General features: G+C 38.2%; 1 long non-coding RNA gene across 1 annotated transcript in view; it reads left to right on the forward strand.

The window, feature by feature from the left end:
- LOC127064956 (uncharacterized) overlaps positions 1–21610 on the forward strand; it is a 157924-nt gene that overhangs the window by 44298 nt on the left and 92016 nt on the right. The window lies entirely within an intron of this gene.

The raw sequence follows: 21610 nt of genomic DNA on the forward strand, positions 1-21610 counted from the left end.
GTTAAATCGAGTCAATTAAAAACTTAATTACGAACTTTAGTAGGATCCATTAATCGCGAAAAAAAAATTCTACCGGAAGTATGTTAGCTTCTTCCGTCGTGTTTCTTATTCCGTTGCTTACTTTTTTTCGTTGTAGCAACACAATGAATCTTGCGATCGCAGTTGGTTTATTAAAAAAAAAAAAAAAAAAAAAAAAAGAAGAAGAAAAATAAGGAAGAAAAAAAGAAGAAAAAGAAAGGGAGAAGCGAAACGTTTGACTCATGAGATTGGAGATAGTACATACATACATATATACATACGTACTTACTTACGTACTTATATACTTACTTATACACGTGAGTACGTATCTTCTCGACTCGACTTTAACGATTTCATAGACCAAGCGAAGATACATAAATCTCGGTGGATATATCGAACGGAGTGAAATTACGCCCGAGCCGAGCGCATGTTTCAGCACTATTTGTTACATCGCACCAACGTACGTTGCCTTCGTCGACGATTTATCATCGTGCGGATGAAGAAGTCAGGCGACGCGACTAACACACAGAAAGAGAGAGAGAGAAGGATAGGAAATTGTGCGAAGTAAAACAAAATCTGGTCGTGCAGAGTCACCTCGTACTCGATTATCTTTCGCTCGCTCCTTTAATTACTTCTTTTCAACTCGATCGTGAGGTAAAAAAGAAATAAAAAAAGAGAAGGAGAGAGAGAGAGAGAGAGAGAGAGAGAGAGAGAGGAAAAAAAGAAACGAAAAAAGAACGTACGATCATTTTTTCCTCAGGGTTTCAAATTTTCACTTAACGTCCATCGTTGCTCCCCTCGAGATTCGTTTTTATTTCGATGTACTTTATTTTCCTTCCCATTTTTTTTTTTTTTTTTTTTATATCTTTCTACTCGTATTATTTTTTCTCTTTTCTTTCTTTCTTTCTTTTTTCTTTTTTTCGTAACTTCGACCGACGAGCGTAAAGTTTTGCGTTGGATCATCGTTCAAAGAAGGTCGGTCGGTTAGTTTCGTGAATGGAAAAAAAAAGAAAAAGAAAAAGTAAAAAAAAGAAGAAGAAAAAATAAAGAAAGGAAAGAGAAGCATGAGCCACATAGAGCCGTGTTAATAAGCGAGTCGTTCGCACTTCCAGAAACAATTATTCGGGATGGCTCCTCGCGCATTCCGCGCTCCTTTGGATACTCGTAGGTATAGTATCTATACGTAGTTGGAAGAAGCAAGCAAGTATTAGAGGAAGTGCGGATATGCCATAAATACTCGAGCAAAGCAGTATATCTCTTTCGCGTTGGTCCACGCCCCGAGCACATGCTGTCGGAGGCATCTCTCTTTCTCTCTTTTACACACATACTTTCTCTCTTTCTCTTTCTCTTTCTCTTTCTCTTTCCCTGTTTCACTCTTTTCCTCTCTTTTCCATGAAACTCATTCCCTTTCTTTCTATCTGTCGAGTCGTCTCTTCTCTGTACTGTACAAGCTTTTTTACTCTTATCTCGCGATCCTCCTCATCACGTATACTCGTGAAACTCGTAGAGAATCGTCTTGTAAGATCGGTCTTGGACCGACGACTATCGCGACTCTCCTTTCCAAGAGAGGAGATGAAGCTTCGCCGAGTCGTTTGACATTCGACCCTGACGCTGTGCGTCGCCGTCCTTCTTCTCTCGACGACGCCCATCGACGTCGACTGGAACGGTCCACGCATATTTCGATCGCCTTTACATGCGTCTCTTGTCACGTGATCATCCTCAGATCTTCTTTACACACACGCGCACATATTTTACTTCACATACACACACACACATATATATATATATTTATATATATTTCTTAATAATAGGATAACTTAGAACGTAGCAGATAAATCCGTGTAAATCAAATTATGATATTATGATTTGTGTGTGTATCTATAACGTGGTATAATCAGAATTTTATCTGAACAAAAATTTGTCAATTTGCTTCATCTTCTTTTCTTTTCTTTTCTTTTCTTTTCTTTTCTTTTCTTTTCTTTTCTTTTCTTCGCCTCGTCTCATAATTCGATTTGTGGCCAATCGGTAATCTAGTTAGCTAATCGGAAATAGTCGATCTTAGTCGATTCCTTTTTTAAAGTAAAATTCCTTAAAGGGCCATAAAGCGCAGATGGACCAGAAAGAGGCACGGACGTTACTCCTGACGGTCGCACGAACCATAAAACAAGTTAACCGCCGACAGAAATCTGTTCGTTTGGCTCAACTTGGGGCGTTGCAGTGAGCCAACTTTATCGCCCCGTGAACTCGTAATTCTTCGGAGTCGTGCGTCAAGCTCGTGACACACAGTGGTGGTGTGGCGATGGTGATGGTGATGGTGATGGTGATGGTATAGAAGAGGATCGACGAAGGTGAATAAATGACGGACTTTTACGCGATCTTGGAGACGCCCGATCGGTTATTTTCAGAAGAAACGAATTTTCTTGTTAAAGAGAATTCGAGTTAAACTCGTCGTCGTGGTTAGCCGTCGCTATCGTCGTCGTCGTCGTCGTCGTCGTATAAAAAAGTAAACTATCGAGATACTTTTCTTCTTCGATATTGATAGACTTAGTTGATCATATAAAAATGAATCAAGAAGAATTCCCCTTCCTATCCCTCGTTCGAGCCAACCTCCTAAGTTAACGTTCTTATCCTTTAATCGAAAAGATATTCGACGATTTCGAGAAAAGATTTCATTGCATTTTCGTGGGACGATTTGTCATTGCGAATATAATCGTGAATCGTATGTATGTTTGGTAGATATTTTCTAGAGAATCTCATTCCTTCTCTCTCTATCTCTCTCTCTCTTTTTCTCTCTCTTCGCTTTTCGATACTTACTATTGTCCGTTTACGTTCTTTCTCATCATTGTTCGATGTGTAAGAGCATCTCTCCTTCGTCTTTTCGGAAGAATCGAGCCGATGTATTATTATAAAATGCGGTAAGAACCTTGTACCAGGGCGTATCCCTTGGAAGTTTCGAAGCGCGATGCGTTTAAGAAGCATCAAAATGACACATAGGTTTTCCGTATAGGTTCCTAGTGGTATAGTAAAGTATAGTTATAGTAGAGTATAGTAAAAGAAGGTCTTCCTTCGTTTTGTGTTCCCTACGAAATGGCTAGCGCCATTTGTCATCGCGTCTACATTGTGGTCGCGCCTCTTTCTCTCTCTCTTTTTCTCATACACATACATATACACAGATATACTCTCTCTTTCTCTTTCTCTCTTTCTCTCTCTCTCTATCTCTCTCTGTATTTAGGAAAATACCACGCCTGAGAATTTCTACATTCGCTTTTGAAGACTACCGAAAATACTATGACGATGCAGCAGCAGCAACATCCAAAACTTGAATCGATTGTCCCTTTTCCTCCATCCCTCCCTTTCCCTTTCCTCTCGATCCACCACCAAACGTGATTTATGTATTCGAATCGGAACAAACGCGACAACCATACCGACAGTAACGTGCAAAGGTCAGCCGCGAATAACTCAAACGATTCTTCTACTCATCTTTTTATCTCGATAGCATCAATCGAAGTTTTACGAGACGTTAGGGCGAAGGACACGGTCGAACATCTGCTTCAATATTTGTCATCGATTATCGAACTTTGCGAATATAAACATGACTTATTGATACGCTCGTTAACACTTGTTATGAGGGTTTAGGGGCAACGATCGAGAAAGGTGTGGTCATCGATGATCGACACTCGATTTCGTACTTTATTTTTTATATTATCTTTTTCGTACTTTATTTTTTGTACTACATTTAAAACGTAAGAATTCTTTTATGTTAATGTCGTTCTTTTCTTTTTTTTTTTTGAGGTATGATTTGAACAAAGTTCCTTTTCTTTTCTTTCCTTTTTCTTTTTTTCTTTTTTAATATTTAGAAGACCACGATTTTACTATCCAAAGAAGAATAAGATCTGACCTATGTACGATATTAAGAATCCGATGATGATGACGATAATAATTCTCCAACATTTCTTATTTAGGAAAATTGAGAAAAGAAAAAAATATCGATTTATAAATGATATCATAACTTCATCGAATCCTTATTCTACTTTTTTAAATATCGAGTTCCATCGAGTTAATCGATTGATTAATTTCATTTCTCGTATTGTCTCATCTCTTTTACCATCGACTTCCGTTTGCGAAAACGATATTGAAGAAAACGGAAGGAACGATTGTCGAACGATTGTAGTTACACGCGCGAGGGAATCTGCGGTAACACGCATATCCTTTCCCGCGGAAAGGAGATGGTAAAACTACAAGCAAAATGGTAAAGAGAACCGCTCGTCATTATTTCTTCGGGCATATGCGAGCCAGGTACATGCATGCATAGAAAAAGAAACACTTTCGAAGACAGTGACGTGCCTACGGACGTGTTTCTCCATCTGTTGCCATTCTGGATAAAACATTTCGGATACTATCATCATCCTTCGGGAACGCAACGGTCTTCTTTCATTGTTCCGATCGTGTTCCATCGAACAAAAACTTGCGAAACATTTTCGTGTTATACAAAACGTAATCGATGTATGGTACATCTATAGAAATTTTGTATAATTTTACATAACAATCTATAGAAATTTTCTATCTCAAAAATTTCCTTTCCTTCGAACTTTCTAACGTTCGATATAATAACGTATTTTTATAAAATTATTAATCTTCTATCGAGTGACGTAACTTCGCACTTAAGTCACGAGCTTGTATTATCTTCAACCTTATTTCATGTTATCGAAATTAAATACCCCTATCCGAAGTGTTTTCATAAATTTCTTTTTCTTTGATACGTGTAAGAATTGTATACTCGGTATAACAGTAATTTCGTATTAGATACAAAGTAATATCGTAAGTTTTACACAAGATATATAATTTTTCTATAATTCTTCGATACTTAAACAATCAAAAATTGTAGTTATATAGGATTAATGATAAAAAAAAAAAAATGATAGGAAAGATTCGAGTAAAAGATAAACGAGAAAGTTTCCTTATTCTACGAAATATTATAACCGATATACCGTCCTGGAAGGGTAAAATTAGTCGTTCCGAGATAAAAAAAAAAAAAAAGAGAAAGAAAGAAAGAAAGAAAAAGAGAAAGAAAGAAAGAAAGAAAAGAGAAAAAAAGAAAAAAAAGACGTGGACATACTGAAAGAAGTCTCGGTGTGGGCGTTGATCGTATTTCTACGATTTACGTCGTGCTCCGAGTCCTCCTTGTCACGTTATTTATGCACAGAGAAAGAGAGAGAGAGAGAGAGAGAGAGAGAGAGACGGAGAGACAGAAAGAGAGAGAGAGAGAGAGAGAGAGAGACAGAGACAGAGAAAGAGAAAACAAAAAAAAATTAGAAAAAGAGAGATAGAATGGAACAGAGAAAAAGAGAAGTAGAGAGGAAGAAAGAGAGATACGACGGGTACCACCCTGACCCACCTGGGGGCGGCTTCGCCTCCGCCCTAGCCGCCCCCAGGCGTATTGGGGCCGCGCTTAGGTGTACGTGTCGTCGTAGAATCTCGCGAGTCCAAAGACACCGCCATTGTGCGCTAATTTAAACGGCTGGTTGCTTCCACTAGCTCGATTTTATGTCGCATCGATCTTCATTCGATTGCTATTCGATAGTTAAATCGTTTAATATACCATGATAGAATACATTTTCTTACAAATAGATAGAGAAGGGTTAAGGAATAATCGTCGTTAGCCTTATTTTATTAAATGAATCCTTTCTTATTATTACAACGGTATTTCTAATAGATAATATTCTCGGCCAAGAAGTTTGATTCGATTTTTCTTTCTCTCTTTCCTTTTCTTTTTTTTTTCAGCGTAATTCGTATGCATCCTAGTTAAGTCACATACACGTGCGATGCTTCGAAATGAATTTTTTCAAATAAAACTGGTTTCTCTTATCGACTTTTTTTTTTTTTTTTTGTTTTTAAATTAAATGGAAAAGAGACGAGAGGAAAAATTCTCTCGTCGCGCCGGTGATGATCTCACGATGCATTTTAATTTAGTTAATTCATGTATTCTATAATTAATCTGCATATATCTACCTACAGAATTATGTGCTTTTTATATTACCTATATAATTTTTTTTTTTTTCTTTTCTTTTTTATAGACACGAAAAAAGATGGGGTTACAGAGAGGGTGAGAAGGGTAGGGCAGATTTGAGAACTAGATTTAGAAGTCTTCTTCGAGATAAATTTTCGTAACTGTTAAATGCAGAGCAAGCACCATACGTGCAACCGGTTCGAAACACCATTACTTTTTCCTTGCTCTTCTTCGAGCATCCGGCATATATCGCGAACAATGCCTATAGACGCGTAATGACCGTCGCGGTGTATCGTGTCTTTTCTCGTTGTTGCTCCCGTATGTCGCGCCCATACACTTATACATAGACACATGGAATATATGCACATACATACGCATGAATGAATTCACGCACGTACGTAAAGACAGACAGACAGACAGACAGACAGTCTGTATATATATCGTATGTATAGATAGAGAAATTTATGTAGGTAGATATATATACGTATATGTATACACACACACATATATATATGTATATATGTACATATGTACTAAGAAAGAAAAGGTGGTACGATCGAGACGCACGCGTGCGCGCGAGCACGCGCGCCGAGGAGGGTGCACGCATCGCGTCGAAAAAGTATGTGCGTGAAAGAGAGAAAGAGAGAGAATAAGAAAGAGAGAGAGAGAGAGAGAGAGAGAGAGAGAAAGAGAGGCTTACGTGGCTCTCAGAGGCGTGGTGCCTTCACTCCCAGGTGCATCTCGTCCTGGGACAATGCCCCGTAGGAAACGACACTATCGGCCACGCCCCGATATATACGTGCCCTGATATTCGCTCGTGTCGTCGTGCCAACCCCCGAGAATTCGCGGCAGATGCACCCGATTTGAAGAGAGAGAGAGAGAGAGAGAAAGAGAGAGAGAGAGAGAATATAAATAATTTTCAAGCCACGAGAAAAACTGACAGGATCTTGTTTTATAAAAACTTTTTCTTCTTCTTCTTCTTTTTCTTCTTCTTTTTCGTTTTTTTTTCCTTTTCTTTTCTTTTCTTTTCTTTTTCCTTTTTGATTCTTTTTTTTTGTTCTTTTCTTCTTTTTTCCTTTAACTATCGCTGCGACCGATAACTTACTCTCTCAGAAGATTTTATCTTCCTCTCCTCCGTTTTTTTAATTTATCCTTATTATTTTTTGTAATTTTCTTTTCCTTGCTTATTTTTTATTATTAATTATCGAAAAAAGTTTACAATTTAGTCCGTGCGACAAGTCGATAAGAAGAAAAGTGTAAGAATTAATATGATTTATTTGAACGTGCATCACTGAAAATTACAGTGATCGGTTAATTTTGTATGAAACTTTCTCTCGGTCGGTGAAATATATCACGTTTTATATCTTACAGACAGATCGATAGAAAAATATTGGCGATCTTCTTTGATTTCTTATCGACTACCGACTAAACGCCGACGATCTTATCTCGTTCGATTGCTCGATTGCTCATGTTGCTCATATCGATGAGTATTATTATTAATTAGGGGTCTTGAGAGCGAGAGGGCAGATGCCTTGCGGTCGGTGCAGATGACTTTAGCGAGTGTAAGGGAAAATTAAAGGCGTGAGTATTCACGTGTGCCGATCGATAACGAAAAAGAGAAATACAGACCAGAAAGAGAGAGAGAGAGAGAGAGAAAGAAAAAAAGAGAAAAAGATAAATAAGAAAAAAGAAGATGAGTTCAGAAAAGAATAAGAAGGATCAGCGATCATCGATACACGAGTACATAAGTATTTACGTATATCCAGACTAACCGCAGACCAGTCAAAATTTCGTATTGTACTCCGCATTTATCTGGGACTGACCCAATTTCGTTAACCACCAATGATTCTCATTCTCTCATTCTCTCTCTCTCTCTCTCTCTCTCTCTCTCTCTCTCTCATCTTTCCTTTATTCCACATACTCTTTCATTCTTTTCTTTATTCCACTTCTTCCGACTTTAAAGTAGGCCACGAATATCCATCTTACGTAAACTATAATGATGATGAATCAAAATCTCCACTTTCTTTATCCTCTTTTTATATTCCTCATCTTCTTCTTCTTCGTCTTTTCTTTTAGCACTACCTACTTTTTATTCTTCTTTGAAAATTTCTCACGTCGTAGAACTCTGTGAGCTAGTAAAAGTTCCGATTCTCTTCCTGAGAAGAGATCTTAAAACTTTCTGAAATGTTGTGTTCGGGGCTCTTCAACGATCTCACAATTTAAAGAAAGATCGTGACTTTCCCCGGTAGAAAAGCGTCGGATCTGTTCGAGTTTTCCCGCGGCTTTTATGAGACTCCTACTTTTTTTCCCTTCTTCTTCTTCTTCTTCTTATTTTCTCTCTCTCTCTCTCTCTCTCTCTCTATTCTTTTTTTTATTATTTCGTTCGAATCGTTCGTCGTTCGCAACGTCGGCGACGGTGTTCACGACATCGGAAGCATTGTAGCGCAACGTGTCATTCCGGGTAATGCGGCTCAAAGCTACGAGCGTAACAATGCCCGCACTCATAGACGTTTAATTATCATAGAGTAATGTTTCTAAAGACATACATTAGCCTTGCGAATAGCCGGTCCCGTCATATGGGGAGCCTTTTGTCCCTGCGACTACTATGTACGGTATATAATAATAGTCGCGTTATACGTGGATGAGGAAAAAAAAATGGGAGGAAAAAAAGAGAGACGATAGTAGGTGGGGAGGGTGGGAGGGAGGAAGGAAGGAAAGAAAGGAAAAAAAATTGAGAGAGAGAGAGAGAGAGAGAGAGACAGAAGAAAAAGAGTTGCGTTACATACGCGCATGCGTGTTCTGAACAACGAACAAAACCACCACCCCCACTTTTTCCTCCTTTTTTTTTACTTCTTCTTCTTCTTCTTCTTCTTCTTCTTCTTCTTCTTCCTCTTCCTTCTACTCCTCCACGCGACCCTCCAGCACTACGAACACGTATAAATATTATACGTACAAACACACACACATACAAGACACGAAAGTATTCTCTCTTCGAGTAACACCAACCTCTCACGTGGAGAATCGTGCCGCGCGCGACTGCGTGCGACTGATTACGGTAATCAGTTCGTTCCTGTTCCGGTATATCGGTCCGCTAATTATAATCATCGATACCGTAGCGACGACGTCACTTCCTTGTTTTCCTGGGACGCCGGTCATCGCGCGGATCTACGGGCAAACGATTCCAACGTTCCGACCTTCGTCTCACTTTAACTCGTTCCTTATTATTTCTCATTCCATTTCCAGTTTTCTCTCCGTTTTACTTTTCCTGAAAGGGGTGAAAGTGAAAACGAAATAGAAAAAAAAAAGAAAATAAAGAAGTGGAAAAGGAAGAAAGAAAAAAATTTACTTTGCGAATGAAGTCGCCTGGGATTAGATACAGATCGCAGGAATAGCGAAAAGTTACGATTCGTTTTTTAAGATATGCTTTTTTCGCTTCCCTTCTTCTTCCTTTTTCTTTTTTTTTTTTTATATATATATATATATATATATATATATATAAAGTAATGTGAAATAATAAATTATGTCTACTGAGACGAATGAATAGTAATTTATCTGTATACGATATGTAAAGATTAAGAATAATGAATTATTATGATATTACTTGCATACTATCGGACTTTTTGCTAAGACGTTACTATCGTTAAATAGGTAGGCTTGCCAAATTTGATAGCGTATCCCTCGAAGATGTTCCTTTATTCGAAAATTCGTCATGGGTACTTACCTTTTCTTTCTTTCCTTTTTCTTTTCTTTCTTTTTTTATTTTTTCTTCTTTCTTTTTTTTTCTAAAGGTAAAAGGGACGTCCTCATAAACCGGTTTCGAAGAAAATATAGAACGTTTTTCGTTTAGGGTAACAGAGGTACAGCTAGGAACGACCCTCGATATTTCACGCCATTTTGCCGGACAAAGAGGCGAACGAACGTGGTGAGATCTTTGCGAAATTCTTACTAGACGATCTCTCAGCTGTGCGTTTAACTATCCTTTATCGTCGTCCTCGAGAGATCCTTTTCTAAAAAAAAAAAAAAGAAAGAAAGAAAGAAAAATAGAAAAAAAAGAAAGAGAGAAGAAAATAAAAGGATGGACCTCAACTTCGTGGCCAAGCAAACAAATCCTTTGTGATTGATTGTATTTCGTTATTGTATATTTAAAATCGACGTTTTCTTTCTTCTTTTTCTTTTTTTTTTCTGCTACTTGGTCGACACGTTTCCTTTCTTTATCTAACAAATAAATTTTCTTCCATTGAAAATAATCTTTTACTTATTTAACTTGTAGTAGACGTCAGTGGTATTGATATTGTGGTTAAGAAGTAGATTTATGGAAAAATCTCAATACGTCTAAGAGATCATCGTATGTTTGCCAAGCGATTTGTTCGAAGGGTCCTTTTCCAAAATGTTCTGTTTCGTCCTAACACAAACAGGTACTCGAATATCCGAGACCTTCTTTTGGAATCGATATTCTATCGTCGAAACGAAGAAGTGTTTGCACAAACTTTACCAATGCGTTCGATAGCTCCTCTTCTCGTTTGTTTACTTAACGATTTTACTATCGGTTTCACTATCGTCCGTCTAACACTAAATTAAGAAAAGAGCAAACAAATTTTTCGTTTCGATCTGAGTGATCATTTTGAAGCAAATAATCTTGTATGTTTTGTAAGCATGTTCTCGTACCATTCTCGTTGGATGTAAATCAAGAAAATACTAGAAAACAACCTTTTCTCTCTCTCTCTCTCTCTCTTTTCTATCTTTTTTAACTAACTAAAATGATTTATTTCACGAACGTAAATCAGTTTGAAACTCTCTTCGTTTACGAATCCAAGTTGGAATTCTCGGCAACGTTGAAACATAAACGATATTTTCGAACAAACAGTCGACCCTTTGATGTTTGTTCGTAGTAGGCTGTCAGCTTGCTCACCGGTTTACATGTGTTTCCACGACGTTTAGGATCGATGGAAGCCGCGGACGACAAACAAATCCCAAAGGGATTACCTAAATGATCCCACGGGCTACATAGGACAACAAGCCAGGAATAAGTATAGAACTACCAATACTAACGTATTTATCCGTGGGAGTTCACGCCCATGGTATACATTCATGTTATTCCAGAATGATTTTCTACAAAAGTCATTCGATGAATTTGCTACGTGTATATTCGTTCGGTATTGCAATATAGGGAGAAATAACTTAGACATAGTCAATCAGTCGATCATTCGTATCCATCGAGGTCAATTCGTTTTTATTCAAGGGCGTTAACAAGGGCAGGAATTGTAGCTATTTTTCGTGAAAATAAATAATAGAATGGTACAGAAAATTCATTCTATCGATTTTTTCTTCTTCTTTTTTTTTTACAAAGAATATTATAACAAATTCGTTAGATAGAATTTGTATCACGATTTCGAACTATATCGATCGTGAATCACTTTGCATTGTACAGTGAGTGATCCTCTGATTGAAGAAAAAAAAATGAAGTCACATCTTATAACACCAAGTATTTTTTTTAACTGTTGTGCATTGCAAAAAAACATTCCGCGTGCCTACGAAAGGCCAAATCATCGAAGTTCGTTTTCCACGAAGTTGGAAGGTACGGGCGCCACCTGAAAATTACCGTCATTAACCGACCATAATCGTTCGACATTCAATTTACCGATTCCTTTTTGTGCAACCGCCCGCTTGCTTGAGAATGGCCCACCTTTCTCTCTCCTCTTTCTCTCGCCCCTATTTTCTCCTTTTCTCCTTTATTCTTTCAACCCTTTTATTCAGAATTTCTGGTCTCGTATAAGAACGTTAGTATCGTAATCATGACGGATGTATAAACTAGTCTGTGGAAATGGAGTAGGCTTAACAGCCAATTGCCTCGTTCGTGGTGCGAAATGGAAATCCGTTGCTAATCCAGTTACAGAAACGAGTCCTATCGTTACCTGTTCGATAGAGAAAGATAGATAGATAGATAGGTAGATAGATAAAGATAGAGATAGAGATAGAGATAAAGAGATAGATAATCGAGCTTCAATCTCGTAATGAGCATGGTATGCTGTTAAGTAATAGGTATTGCAATTACTTTGAGAGAACTAATCAACGTGTTATCTAGCAAGAGTCCCTTTGGCATAATTTCATAGAAATGTATTAACTCGAAGGCAATGGTACTAGTATCGATTAGAAAAAGAAAAAAATTAAAAAGAAAAAAGATTTCTCCTTTCTTTATTTTTCGTAAACGAATATGTTTGTCATTTTAAGATTCTACGTCTACATCTATCCCATTTATTTACTACTCCGATCATTTCTACTTAACGTTTATAATATCGATTGGTGTAACAGTCGAATTCGTTCTTTCTTTCTGGGTGTCGAAAGGGAAGAAATTCTATAGAACTTTTTAGAAAACGGCTTAAGATTTTGTAAAAAGAGAAAGAGAGAGAGAGTGAAGGAAAAGGAGAGAGGGTACTTATATATATATATTTTTTTTTCTTTTTTTTTATCCTGTCGCTGTTAGAACGATAGAAACGACGCATGGTCTATCGCTCAGTATGAATGGCAAAGACGTGTTGTCGTCTAGTTTTTCGACACGTCTCGCGTTCGATGCAAACTCGTCTCGTATAATTCATCCGACGTGTCCAGCGAGTCGCGAAATGTGCGCTCGCGCGTGCATCGCTGAGAAAACAAACAAAGCCGGCAGGTGGCGGCGATACAAAGGGAGTAAAAAGAAAGAGAGAGAGAGAGAGAGAGTTTAAAGGGTAAGAGAGAAATAGAGAGAGAGAGAGAGAGAAATCTTTTAATTGCTGGACAATGAGGAACGAGCAGTGCCACACCTTAACCACAACCATTGTTTCATTCTCTCTCTCTCTCTCTCTCTCTCTCTCTCTCTCTCTGTCTGTCTATCTGTCTCTCTTTTTCTTTTTAAGCACGTTACTTACACCGACTGATCGAATTCAATACCGAAGACCTTTTTCAATCACGGTCGGCCCGTGCTTCTTTAATTTATTTGCGACAAACAATTCGTTGTCGACCATTGTCTTCGAGAAACGATTAAAGAAAAAAAAAAAAAAGAGAGAGATAAAAGAAAATAAATAAAATAAAAAAGGAAACGAGAACGTAGACAATCCTTTCCACTTCAGTCGTCATTATAATTTGTCGCTTGTAAAAGCGGAACTGTTAAAAAAAAAAGAAAGAGAGAAAGAAAATGCAAGAAGAAAAAAGAGTGCAAAGAAGAACAGAAAAAAACGTTTCTAACAGATTAATCTTAGTTCGATTAATGCGATAGAAGAGAAAAAAGAAAATGGTACAAGAAAAAAAAAAAAGAAGAAATAATACAAAACGTTATACGAATTAACGGTACAACAGTACAACGAGATCGTTTTTACTCGGTCGAATCTGAGAAAAAAAAAAAGACTTGGTAGCTCGAGTTCCACGCACGAGTGATCTCATTGATCGTTAATTAACGGCTAGATTGAAGAACAATCGGGATATAATTGCTCGTGTCCGTACAATAAAATGCCGCGACAATATAAATTCCCCGCGGGTTCGTGTGCCTTCGGTGTTGTTGGGATATGGTGATCGTTGGTATGGGGTGAGAGAAAGAGAGAGAAAGAGAGAGAAAGAGTAAAGTGGTGGGCTGTTGTGAGGAGGAGGGAGGGAGGGTGGTAAGCGTGACAGGGGGCGTGGAGCTGTTTCAGAAATTCCTCGTCTTTCTGCTCGTACGTTTTCTCTCTCTCTCTCTCTCTCTCTCTCTCTATCTCTCTATCTCTCTGTCTCTCTCTTTTTCTCTCTCTCTCTTTCACGTGAAAAATGCCAGATGTTTCGCATGTGGCCTGCGGTATGTAACGTGCAATGTCGTTGCTGGTTCCGTTCACGATGTTGTTGTTGTTGTTGTTGTTGCTGTTGCTGTTGCCATTACCATTACCGTCATCGTCATCGACGTCGACGTCGACGTCGTCGTCGTCGACGTCGTCGTCGTCGTCGTCGTCGTCGCAATTCCGCCTCTGTCACGGGCAATGCTTTATTCATACTTTGCGCGAATTCAGATCGTCACGAAGCCGCCTCCGGGCCCTATATGCGCAAACGCCATCGTGTCCTCATCGTATTTCGATAAAAAAAGAAAGAGTGAAAGAGGAAGGCCCTTCTTTTCTTTTCCCCTTTCTTACGGTATTTTTCTTCTCCTTTCTTTTCTTACCTTTTTCTCCACTCTCTTTCTTTCCTTTTTTCTCTCTCTGTCTCTTTCTCTCTCTCTCTCTCTCTCGCTCTCTCTTTATTAAAATCGTCCGTACCACTTTCCTTTTTGCTTTTTTTTTCTTTTTGGTTTATGTATTTTTTTTTATATACAGAGATAAAGAAGGGATAAGAAAAGACAAGTCTTCGTCTCTCTTCACTGAAAGCTTTTTTTTTTCCCCTTCTTCTTTTCCTTCATATCGGTACACCAAGAATAAAATCGAAGAAAGATTTATCTTGGAGAAAATTGATCGTACGCTACTTTTCCATTTGTCATCGAAGCAGCACGAGTCCTTCCCCCACGACTGAAGAACCCGCCCCCGATCGAATCCACGCGATTAAATCGAGATTCGGCTTTCTTCCATCGTTCTTCTTCCACGCCTTATTATGTATTTCGTCGAACAACATCGACGCCTCATTATGCTGCGCCTCGTCTTTCAAGAATCGATCTCCCTCTCTCTTGTTCTCTATCTGTCTCTATCTTTCTGCAGTGGGCGTAAGCCTTTCCTCTCTCTCTCTCTCTTTTTGGTTCGTCGAAGGAGGTCCTCTAAAGTTGACGCACGTCGACCTGCCGACGTATATAACACCGTAGATTTATTCAATGACGACGAGAACGAGGAGAACGACGAGAACGACGAGAATAAGGAGGATGATGGTAGAAAGAGGAGGATCGTTAAGGGGTAAAGAGGGACGAAGAGGGAAGCGATAGGTCCGCGCCCTCTTCCGATATTCGACGCCAGACACGTGCTCCTTTTCCACGGTGGTAGGTACGGCTTAATGCCAAGAATGCGTAATGCTTGGTCCCCGAGATACCTAAATAAGTAACCGAGTACTTACTAACTTACAGCTGTTATTAGATTAGATTCTTACTAGTCGTGTTTGTTAAGAAAGTTCGACCGAATTAGCTCGCACGATTAACGTAGTTAGTTACATACTTATTTGATCTTACCAAAGAGTCACTCTTCATCGTCTTGTTGGATCGGATAACGAGAGTGTGTACGCCTTTCTTTATGAACAATTTTAGTTGGCTCACCTTGGATTTTAACGAGAGTCGTTTAATTAACGTCACTTTTAATCTTTCTTCAATGGCGCGTTTACGATGGAATTAATATTAGCCGATATAGGAAGAGATCAGTTTGTAAGTGTATATGTGAATCTCGGTTACACAGGAAGTATCGATCAGCTGTTCTTGTTGTTATTTTCATTTTTACTGTTAGCAGAACGAATGATATAATTTACTTAAATATCTAGGTATCTTATCGTGAATATATGTTTGAGTAACGAGATTGTGTTTAACTTAGGAGGGAAAAAAGCGAAGTAGTTTTACAATTTATAGTTGTACACAGGCGGTAATAAAAATGACAGAAGGGTTGTACATAGTTCTAGATAGAGGAAAAGTTCAAAGCCTTTAACTTACCCTTTTACGTGGTATTCCAACCCTTTCTCTTACTATGCCGGTGAATGGCCGACGAAGTAAATCAACTTAAGGAGAGGAGTACGTCGTTTATTGACATTTAGCATCGGGTCGAGTGCTATTAAAATCGTCTTTACATCGACGAGAAATATTACCTATGTTCTTTCTCGATGTCTTCCGGATTAGAAAGACATTCAAGTTAGACTTGATGCGAACTCGGTCTTACGATTAATCAACATAGGAGTTAACGATAGCGTCGTAGTATCTCATGCATTTTTCAAGCATCGAAGTTTCTACCACTTACCATCGTTGCTACCATCGTCATCGTACTATCACGGAAGACGTAATAACGAGGAAAGGGGTAGCGATAGAAGGAAGAGAAGCAAAGCAAAGCCGCGAGGGTTCTAAAGTTCCGAGAACGAAACGTTTAATCACACTGGCGATTAGTATGATTCACGGCCGACGTCTCCATTCTAACGGCGCCCTCGGGCCCGTTACTTTATTCAATTTCACTTCTTCGAGCCTTCGAAAGAGTATACGAGAGAATAAGAGAGAGAAAAAGAGAGAAAGAGAGCAAAGGAAATCACGAGATCGTTTCGAACGCATCATTTTGTCGATTTAATTTATGTAAGAAGAAAATTGATTAAAAAAAAAAAAAAAACAGTATTGATCAAAGTTTGACCATTGTTGAATCTGCACTATTAGTTTTTCGTTATCCATGTATCATATCACGACAAATTTCATTCGAGAATTTCATCATCATCATTCTTGCTAGAATTAACAGTATGGAAAAAAATTAAGTAGGCAAAATTAAGTTATGCACGTAAAAGAAACGTCGTGGCTCGTATATTTGGCGAATAGCCGTGGATCGACCGTGTTGTCGCCATTTTATTCGGTACATCCGTTTAACCGGATCGTTTTTCGTCCGGCGAAAACCGTGTTAACACGAGCGACGGCCGCTCGTTCGTAGCGAAGATAAAAATAGTTGCTGAGAAGAAGATATTAGTCATCTTGCGATGGGAGATTCATTCGGGAGAAAGAGATGAAGATAGACGCGACTGCATTCGTCTCCAACCTCTTCGTGTCCTTTTTCTTCTTCTTCTTCTTCTTCTGTTTCTTCTGCTTTTGCTTTTGTTTCTTTGTGTACGAGTTAACTAGATCGTCAGGAAGCAAGGCCGCTAAATCACGCGAAACACGTGAAAATAAATCGAAAGAAAGATTATATACCCTCTCGAAGAACGTTCTCAACGTCAAAGGAAAAAGGACACGGAAGAGATGAAAAAAGATGTACTCAAGTACCAACTCTGTGAGCTTAAAACTTCCCCAAGTTACGTTCTTTCTAAAAGCAACTTTAAACCGCGGACCTATCAATTAAACTCCTTGGAACTTATTTCGGCCATTGCGAACTAATTTCCATTCGTTCTTGGCATACCTATTCTCGATGTGCCATTAAATTATCTGGCGACAGCTACTACGAAACTTTGACTGTTATTAAATATTCTTTCTTTCTTTCTTTCTTTTTGAAATGAAACAATCTAACGAAAGAATGATCCTTCTTTTCTAAACGATCGATGTATAATCTGTTTTTCTTCGAACGAGTATTCAATTAATAAATTACATCTATCCACGTGTATAATTACTTTTACATAATTTCTGGTGATAATTTATAGAAATAAAAAGACAAAACAAAAGAAAAAAGACGAAGAGGAATGCACGAAGAAAGAGAAAAAATAAAATCTGTATCATTCGTTCGAAAGCTACGAAGAGAGGACACGCGCTCGAAAGCAACTCGAATTCAACGTCGAACGACGTACGAGGTGTTAATTGACTTCCCGTGAAACGATCATTTGTCAGAAGTACGAGCCGGTTGTAGGAAGACAGAGAGAAAGAGAAAGAGAGAGAAAAAGATAGTGAGAAAGAGAGAAAGAAGCACGTTGGTTTCGTTCACGAAACGATTTATGACTTCTGAGCCGGTCATGCGGCTCAGCCGGAAGTAGCGGTACCCTTTGTTCCTCCGCTCCTTCTTGTAATACCACCTCGAGCTCGTTTATCGCATTTACATTCGCCATTCTCTTCCTCTCTCTCTCTCTCTTTCTCTCTTTCTTTTTCTGTCTGTCTTTCTCTCTCTTTTTCTTTCTATCCTTTTCTCGCTTTCTCTCGTTCTTCTCGCCCACTCACGTCGCGTTCAGATTATTGAATTAGATATACGAAGAAGGAATTGAATTGATTTTTGCGAGTCATCCCGAGGCCTCGTGATGATCCTTGTCATTTGTTTTTTTTTTCTTTTCTTTTCTTTTATTTCTTTGGTACACGAGTGTACGATTAGAAGGAATCATCATCATCAAGACACGCTCGTCGGAAAGAACAATGTCGGTGTTACGGCTGTTTTGAAAAACGATTCCTCACTTCTTACGCTACGTGAACTCAGAAATTTTATCTCGGACGTGTTTATTCGTCGCAGAAAGGAAGAAAAATGAAAGCAAGAAAGAAAGAAGGAAAGAAAGAATACGGATGTTCTTTCGATTATTACATTTTTTTTTTTTTTTTTTTCGTATAAAAAGAAAATATAGAAAACTTACGAATTTAATAAGTACTCTTTACTCGGTTAAACGAAAGTTTAGAAGAGCGTAGACACGACTCCTTGTTTTTTTTTTCTTTTTTTTTTTCGTGCCAACAGATGTATAATTCTCATGATTAAGCGAGAAGAAGAAGAAGCATCTATCGTTATGGGGTTACGTTTGATGTTAAATTTCCGGAGTTGACAGCTCGACGATAAAATGGTGCCGGTTAAGCGACAGCGGGAGTTACAAAAATATGATGTACCGACTTCCACGCGAAAAAATGTCACTTCGTGTCCTTTCTAATTTTGGGATCATAGAGAAAGACAGCAAGAGAGAAAAAAGAGAGAGAGAGAGAGAGAAATAAAAAATAAAAGAGAGAAGAGAAGACAAATGGCGAAGACGATTTGATTGAAAAATTCTTTCGAGAAATGACAAATTCTAATGTCCATCATTTTTCATATTAAATATATTTTATTTACTTGAGCCTTTAAGAGATTTGTCTATCCAATATCATATGAGAAGGAAGAATAATTGGTTCTTCGGTGCTATTAGGATAAAAACGCGTAACGAGCTTATTGTAGGATAATATTGATTGACGAGCCACGTGGGAGGAATATTATTGCGTCGTCGCAAGTAGTACCCCACGCAAAGTGTCGTATAGACTAACCAGATACTTTAATGACCTTTAACGACGAGCAATTAGTGCGATACGAACGTAATGCTACCGGCCTTGCGTTACTCTGTTCTTTCTTCTTCGTTACGAGACGAAATACTCGGGCGATCGGTGTTGTTTGATCATTAAGTCTTGACCGATCCATATATTATGTATTGTTGTATTGATTTATTTATAAATTATTTATACGGATAGATTTGACGATTTTACGTATATGAAATTTTTATTAACTGATAAATGAAAAGTGAACTTTTCTTTTTTCTTTTTTTTTTTTCTTTATTCACTCTCGAGCGTCTTGTACGGTGCACGGATTCGGTAATAATTTATGCGAGACCTGAAAAGATGACTTCAAGTTGAGCCACTTGAAACATCTAGAGCTTAAGGATCAATTTTTCTTTCTCTCTATCCTTCTCTCTCTCTCTCTCTCTCTCTTTTTATTTCGTTGTTAGACGTTTGAAGATGCCGGCTTGCATCTCATAGCGAGATCCTTTTTCGAGAGAGGGTGGCACTTTGGTAACAGGACGCGTGCCGCTCTCGAAATGCGGCTCTTTGAAAGTATCCTTACTATATAGCTCTACTCGTATACCTACGTATATTATAACGCATACGAGATTAGTGGCTTTGGATGTAGAGATCGGATTTTACTGTTATCGCTAAACTTAGAATTTCCCTTCTTTTTCTCCCCACTTTCTCTCCTCGTCTTACCCTCGGTTTACCGATCGCACTAAATGTACATCTTGAAAGAAGTGATTAATAACGTCTCGTTAAGTCGAACAAATCAAACATCTGGAGTGGTAGTGGTAGTTGGTAGGTATTATTTTTTCGAGAGAAAATCTAACGGAATATGCTATCGTACGTGGGGCAAGGAGTGTCCTTTTTCTATTTTTTTTTTTCTTCTTTAAAGCTGTAAGACGAGTACAAGAAGAAGCGGTAGGACTTTGGTTAATACGATACAGCGACAAGGCACAAGCACAAAGTCGAGTCGTTAGGATCATGAGGTTTGTTAAGAGACCTCCAAAAGGGAGGGACGACCTCCCTGAACTTTCGTCTTCTCGTCCTTGTCGAAATTTTCTTCTGATGGTGTTACCTATCGACGGTGCCTTATAGAGAGGATGGTGTGCAATTTCAAACAGTACCACCCATACTTTTTTTTTTTCTTTTCCTTCTTTCACTTTGACGAAAAGCAGTCGGGAAATATCCATGAAATATCTATCTTATCTCTCTCTCTCTCTCTCTCTCTCTCTCTCTTCTTTTTAAACAAACTATTAAATATTAGAAAAAGAAGGTATAAAAAATATTGTTGGTTGACCAAACAAACAGAAACATTCTATTTACAAAAGTTTCTTTATTCTCTATATGTTCATATAAGTACAGTAGTACGTCAAATTCACTTACATAGAGATTTTAAAAGGGATTGTCAAGCGATTAACGATTCCAATGCAGAGAGCAGTCGGTTCTATTCTTCGGCACAACATAGGATGCTCCATTGCGAAGTATCGCTCTTTCTCTTTCTCTTTCTCTTTCTCTCTTTATCGCTAACTCCAGCAGGGTCGTGCGTAGCCGCAGTTCTCCATTCGTTTCAATCGAACCGCAGGGGGGTGCCGTGAAATTAATCGCACAGCGGTGTCTTTGTCGAGCGTTCGCGATGCTTTATTATCCGCGACACGTTCGACTCACAAACGCGAATGACGACGGGGTCGGATCTAATGACGGCGCGAGTCCTCGAGAATGGCTCGTACACGTGACACGTACACGGATAATTATTCATTTCGAAAACGATGTGACCGAGACAACGTCGTAAAAACAAAAATAAAAAGAGAAAGAAGAAAAAATGCAAAAAGAGGAAGAGAAAAGAAATGAAAAGAAAAATCAGCGCTTGAACACCGTTATTTCTTAGCTTTCCCCAAATCTCGGATTATAGACGATATTTTAAATAAGATTTAATAAAAAAATAAAAAGAAAAAAGAACGAACCAAACAGAAACACAGTCCATTGATTTTTTTTTTTTTTCATAATCTGTGCTCATCATCAATCCTCATGGATTGATTATTTCCCCTCTTTTTATAATATTTGTATAAAAAAATTTCATCTTTCAATCGCAAAAATCGTCGACTGCTGCTGAATTAAGAATCGAGCAAGAAATCTTCACCCTCTCTTTGACTAAATCTATATCCCCAAAGAAAAAAGAAAAAAACTATCCTCGACGAGTCGTTTGTTCGTTCGCCATTCACCAAACATTACATCCCTACCCTCTCCCTTCCTCCCCTGTCTCAACATTCTCCCCACGAGCGAATCGTTGCGGTAGGAGCAACCCTCTAACTGCTTCTGGAGTTTCCCTATTACTATTTTGCATAACGATCTGATTTCGTAATCTCTACCATATTGATCTGGTTTATAGTACCACATCTGTAAATTGTTTATTGGGATCTTTGTCGATGTCCTATTTAGAATTATATTATTCTAAATATTGAGGAAACGTGGATTAGAGGATCATGGAGTTTAAATTGTCCTTTAATTTTATTTATTTAATTATTAATTAGATTATTAACGAATGAAGGAATGAACGAACGAACGAATGAATTTATTTATTTAATTATTATCAATCTCGTGATATCAGGTGACAGTAATTGTTAATTGTAAACTTGAATGAAAATATTCTATGAAAAATAGTAAAGTAGTTTCTCATATCGTAAATAAACTTATCCAAGCCATAAATATCTGGGTTTTTGTCGTACGTCACGTTA

Source organism: Vespula vulgaris, chromosome 7 (assembly GCF_905475345.1).
Source record: "Vespula vulgaris chromosome 7, iyVesVulg1.1, whole genome shotgun sequence".
NCBI classification, from domain to species: Eukaryota; Metazoa; Arthropoda; class Insecta; order Hymenoptera; family Vespidae; genus Vespula; species Vespula vulgaris.